This window comes from Bufo gargarizans, chromosome 4, assembly GCF_014858855.1.
Source record: "Bufo gargarizans isolate SCDJY-AF-19 chromosome 4, ASM1485885v1, whole genome shotgun sequence".
Classification (NCBI taxonomy): Eukaryota; Metazoa; Chordata; class Amphibia; order Anura; family Bufonidae; genus Bufo; species Bufo gargarizans.
Window position 1 is genome coordinate 526,603,575 of NC_058083.1, and position 6,000 is coordinate 526,609,574.

Consider the following 6,000-nt stretch of genomic DNA (forward strand, 5'->3'; position numbering starts at 1 on the left):
CACACAGAGCTATGGGGACTGGGTATTGCGGATGTGCTAGCAGCTATCTAACAAACCATGTCCTCAGCTCTATACACAAAATCCCGGTGACAGGTTCCCTTTAAGGGCTCGTTCACACGACCGTGCCATTTTTTGCGGTCTGCAAATTGCGTATCTGCAAAACACGGATGTCGGCAATTTGCGGAACGGAACAGGAGGCCCATTATAAAGATGCCTATTCTTGTCCGCAAAACAGACAAGGATAGGACATGTCTCATCATGTTTTTCCGGAGCAACGCATGCGGACAGCACACAGAGTGCTGTCCGCATCTTTTGCAGACCCATTGAAGTGAATGGTTCTGTATAAGGAATGCAAAAAACGTTCGTGTGAACCAGCCCTTACTGCTGGAAATACTCCTGTGGCGTGGCAGCCCTAGCTTCTTACCCTACAACAAATGCATAATAACCCATTACAATAAAACGCTGCTTCAAGCCGTTGTCTACTTTTAGGATGGCGATATCATTATATTAAAATTATTAGCTATTTATGTTCATGCAGAATTATATATAGTATTGTATGCGGGCAGAAGATTTGTAATTGAAGGGGCTACTATACCTCTCCCCCCAAGAAAAACATATCTGTAATTTACCAGTACTCCAAATTGTGTGGTCTCACCTCTGTGTCCAGCCTGTGAGCAAAGCAGCTCTCTCTACCTCTCTCCCAGCAATTGTAAGCATTAATCAGCAGCCGTATGTAAGGAAACCCCTTTCGCCCTGTAGTCCGATCCTCAGACAAGCTTTTACAGCTGGGAGATCGGCACGATGCTATAATGCACGGCACTGAGATGCCCGTTATTCTTGGAGATGTTTTGTCAGTGGTTGGTATAAACACTACACTGAAGGGGGTTCCCTCACTTCAGCAAATAGCATTTATCATGTAGAGAAAGGGAATACAAGGCACTTACTAATGTATTGTGATTCTCCATAATCCTTCTTTTGCTGGCTGGATTCATTTAATTTAAATCACTTAATACACTGCTTGTTTCCATGGTTACGACCACCCTGCAATCCATCAGTGGTGGTTGTACTTCCACACTATAGGAAAAAGCGCCGGCCTATATTCGCTTCCACGGTCCCGGTCACCAGAGAGGCCGGTGCTTTTTCCTGTAGTGTGCAAGCACGGCCACCACTGATAGATTGCACGGTGGTCGTAACCATGGAAAGGAGCAGTGTATAATGTGAGGCCTTGTATTCACTTCCTCTACATAATAAATGCCATTTTCTGAAGGCAGACAACCCCTTTAAGTGTAATGGGTAAACAGCAATGTCAGCAGATTGATTACCATCCCGCTTTCCCAATGGAGATATATTATGATGAAATAGCTGTAGGAATAAATTCTGGTAATTCAGATATGAAATCAGTAATTAATCAAAGGTTCTTGGACATGATTTTTCAGTTTATATATATATATCATAAATCTACATGAAGGTTGACTGTGTACATACATTATTTATCCTTTATTATACTCCAGAGCTGCACTCACTATTCTGCTGGTGGAGTCTCTGTGCACATACATTACATTACTTATCCTGTACTGATCCTGAGTTACATCCTGTATTATACTCCAGAGCTGCACTCACTATTCTGCTGGTGGAGTCACTGTGCACATACATTACATTACTTATCCTGTACTGATCCTGAGTTACATCCTGTATTATACTCCAGAGCTGCACTCACTATTCTGCTGGTGCAGTCACTGTGTACATACATTACTTATCCTGTACTGATCCTGAGTTACATCCTGTATTATACTCCAGAGCTGCACTCACTATTCTGCTGGTGCAGTCACTGTGTACATACATTACATTACTTATCCTGTACTGATCCTGAGTTACATCCTGTATTATACTCCAGAGCTGCACTCACTATTCTGCTGGTGCAGTCACTGTGTACATACATTACATTACTTATCCTGTACTGATCCTGAGTTACATCCTGTATTATACTCCAGAGCTGCACTCACTATTCTGCTGGTGCAGTCACTGTGTACATACATTACTTATCCTGTACTGATCCAGAGTTACATCCTGTATTATACTCCAGAGCTACACTCACTATTCTGCTGGTGCAGTCACTGTGTACATACATTACTTATCCTGTACTGATCCTCAGTTACATCCTGTATTATACTCCAGAGCTGCACTCACTGTTCTGCTGGTGGAGTCACTGTGTACATACATTACTTATCCTGTACTGATCCTGATTTACATCCTGTATTATACTCCAGAGCTGCACTCACTATTCTGCTGGTGCAGTCACTGTGTACATACATTACATTACTTATCCTGTACTGATCCTGAGTTACATCCTGTATTATACTCCAGAGCTGCACTCACTATTCTGCTGGTGCAGTCACTGTGTACATACATTACATTACTTATCCTGTACTGATCCTGAGTTACATCCTGTATTATACTCCAGAGCTGCACTCACTATTCTGCTGGTGCAGTCACTGTGTACATACATTACTTATCCTGTACTGATCCAGAGTTACATCCTGTATTATACTCCAGAGCTACACTCACTATTCTGCTGGTGCAGTCACTGTGTACATACATTACTTATCCTGTACTGATCCTCAGTTACATCCTGTATTATACTCCAGAGCTGCACTCACTGTTCTGCTGGTGGAGTCACTGTGTACATACATTACTTATCCTGTACTGATCCTGAGTTACATCCTGTATTATACTCCAGAGCTGCACTCACTATTCTGCTGGTGCAGTCACTGTGTACATACATTACATTACTTATCCTGTACTGATCCTGAGTTACATCCTGCATTATACTTCAGAGCTGCACTCACGGTGTACATACATTACATTCATTACACCAGGCTCTGTACAGTTATCTGATGCAGAGAACACTAACTGCTCCCCTTGCATTATAGTTGTTAATGGCGGTCTGACAACAAGGCTGCCAAAGATTTACAATAACAACCAGCAGAATTGTGAATGCAGCTCTTGAGTATAATACAAGCTGTAACTCATCATCGGTAGAAGATAAATAATCTATGCACATAGTTAATCAATGTTTCATGTAGATTTATTCTATATATAACTTTTCCAATGCTTGGGTGGACCCCCCCTTTAACCATCTTCCATATATTACACATTATTACATGTTACCGGTCCTTTATGGCTCTTCCTATAGAAAACATTAATATAATAAAGAGACAGAAATCCAGAGACTCGGCCGCCGATCTTCCATCTCCATTCTGTACAGAAGCTTCGAGGACATCTGCTTAATGTAAAGCAGTTTATGCAACATTATTTCTATGGGGCTGCCCACATCAGGGATAATATAAGGACATGGATTATATGTACAGTATTATATATAGGACTGTAGCATTCTGTACGGATTTTGTATCCATTCCTGTATTTGTATTGTATTTGCGTGTTACATGTCTGCGCATGGAGATCAATAAATGCTCTACACTGATTCCATCCTAATGGCCTTCGTTTCATTGCTTTACACTTCTAGTTTCTGTGTTTTCCCCACCCTGCACGTCATGGAAACACATTGTATACACTGTGCCCACCCATTATGAGGTTTAGGGGTGTCTGGGTGTAACAGTGCCCCCTAGTACTAACCAGCCCTGTTCCTCACATGGGCCCAGAGATCCACCCATTCATTGCTGTGCCACATTTATTTCAAGCTGCCAACTCAGGGGGCAAGCCCTTTCTGCTGCAGCTCCCTCCCTATCACAGCTCAAGGGTGTGTGTCCTTTCTGCTGCAGATCCCTCCCGATCACAGCTAATGAGGCGTGTCCTTTCTGCTGCAGGTGTCTCCCTATCACAGCTCAGAGGGCATGTCCTTTCTGCTGCAGCTCTCTCCCTATCACAGCGCAGGGGACATGTCCTTTCTGCTGCAACTCTCTCCCTATCACAGCTCAGCGGGTGTGTCCTTTCTGCTGCAGCTCTCCCTATCACAGCTCAGGAGGTGTGTCATTTCTGCTGCATCTCTCTTTCTATCTCAGTTCAAGGGTCGTGTCACTTCTGCTGCAGCTGACTTTATCAGAGTTCAAGGGGTGTGTTCCTTCTGCTGCTGCTCTTTCCCTGTCACAGTTTGGGGGCTGTCCTGTCTGCTGTAGATATCCATATCACAGTTTAAGGTGTGTGCCTCTTCTGCTGCAGCTCTCCACTTATAATAGCTTGGGGGGGGGGGGGGGGGGGGTCCCTGTCCTTTCTGCTGTAGCTCTCTCCCTATCACAGCTAATGGGGCGTGTTCTTTCTGCTGTAGCTCTCTCCCTATCACAGCTAATGGGGCGTGTCCTTTCTGCTGTAGCTCTCTCCCTGTAACTGTATCAACAGTAGATATGGCTAGTGGCAATTGAAGGCTGGAACTTAGCATGTGCGACCACCTCAGTGAGATAGAAAGAGAATTATGGAAAATAAACTGCAGGTGGCACTATATAGATTTTAATGAATATCTCAGTGACTATAATACATTTTTAATTGCATGCAGTTACAAAAATATTCAGATCCAAGTGCTGGTTTGCAAAAATGAAGAAAATTTGTCATGGCACAAGCCCTTTAAAACTCAACTACATTTTGTATACACTGCTCCTGCAGACCAAGGTGTCTCTGATTACAGACAAACCTGTATGTGGTATAATACTGCAGACCATTCCGTCAAGAGAGGGCCGCAGGCTACATCCAGGGTCTACTATGGAGACGCATGTCTACATATGTGGTTGATCCTGCAGTCCCTGCCATTAAGAAGAGAGGGCAGGCGGATCAGACTACACCCAGAGTTTATTTGTAGTCTGTAACCATGGAGATATAGAAGTCTGCAGAGGAGACATAGATACAGGACGGTAAGAAATGTTTAATCAAGCAATGTTCTCAAAAATAAAAGTACAGATACTAAATGGGATACATTTAAAGGTGTCCTACATTTTCATTGTTAGGAACAGGAAAATAAAAATGTAAAAGAGGCAATAAATAAAAAGAAAGCATTTCAATTACTAAAGAGGAATATAGTTAAGAAGCACTGAAAACTATAAGGAAAAAAATAAGGTCAGTATTAGGGTCCATTCACACGTCCGTAGTGTATTGCGGATCCGCACTACACCCGGCCGGCACCCCCATAGAACTGCCTATTCTTGTCTGCAATTGTGGACAAGAATAGGACATGTTCTATTTTTTTTCGGAGCCGCGGACCGGAAGATCGGGGGCGCGCTCCGGAAATGCGGACAGCACACTGTGTGCTGTCCACATCTATTCCGTCCCTATAGCAATTTGAGGAACGGATGCGGACCCATTCTACGGATGTGTGAATGGACCCTTAGAGGGATCACTGTCACTAGTGGGGTACCACATGGGGTCAGTACTGGAGGGGTCACCGTCACTAGTGTGGTACCACAGGGGTCAGCACTGGAGGGGTCACTGTCACTAGTGGGGTACCACAGGGGTCAGTATTGGAGGGGTCACTGTTACTAGTGGGGTACCACAGGGGTCAGTACTGGAGGGATCACTGTCACTAGTGGGGTACCACAGGGGTCAGTACTGGAGGGGTCACTGTCACTAGTGGGGTACCACAGGGGTCAGTACTGGAGGGGTCACTGTCACTAGTGGGGTACCACAGGGGTCAGTACTGGAGGGATCACTGTCACTAGTGGGGTACCACAGGGGTCAGTACTGGAGGGATCACTGTCACTAGTGGGGTACCCCAGGGGTCAGTATTGGAGGGGTCACTGTCACTAGTGGGGTACCACAGGGGTCAGTACTGGAGGGGTCACTGTCACTAGTGGGGTACCACAGGGGTCAGTACTGGAGGGATCACTGTCACTAGTGGGGTACCACAGGGGTCAGTACTGGAGGGGACACTGTCATTAGTGGGGTACCACAGGGGTCAGTACAGGAGGGGGTCACTGTTACTAGTGGGGTACCACAGGGGTCAGTACAGGAGGGGGTCACTGTTACTAGTGGGGCACCACAGGGGTCAGTACAGGAGGG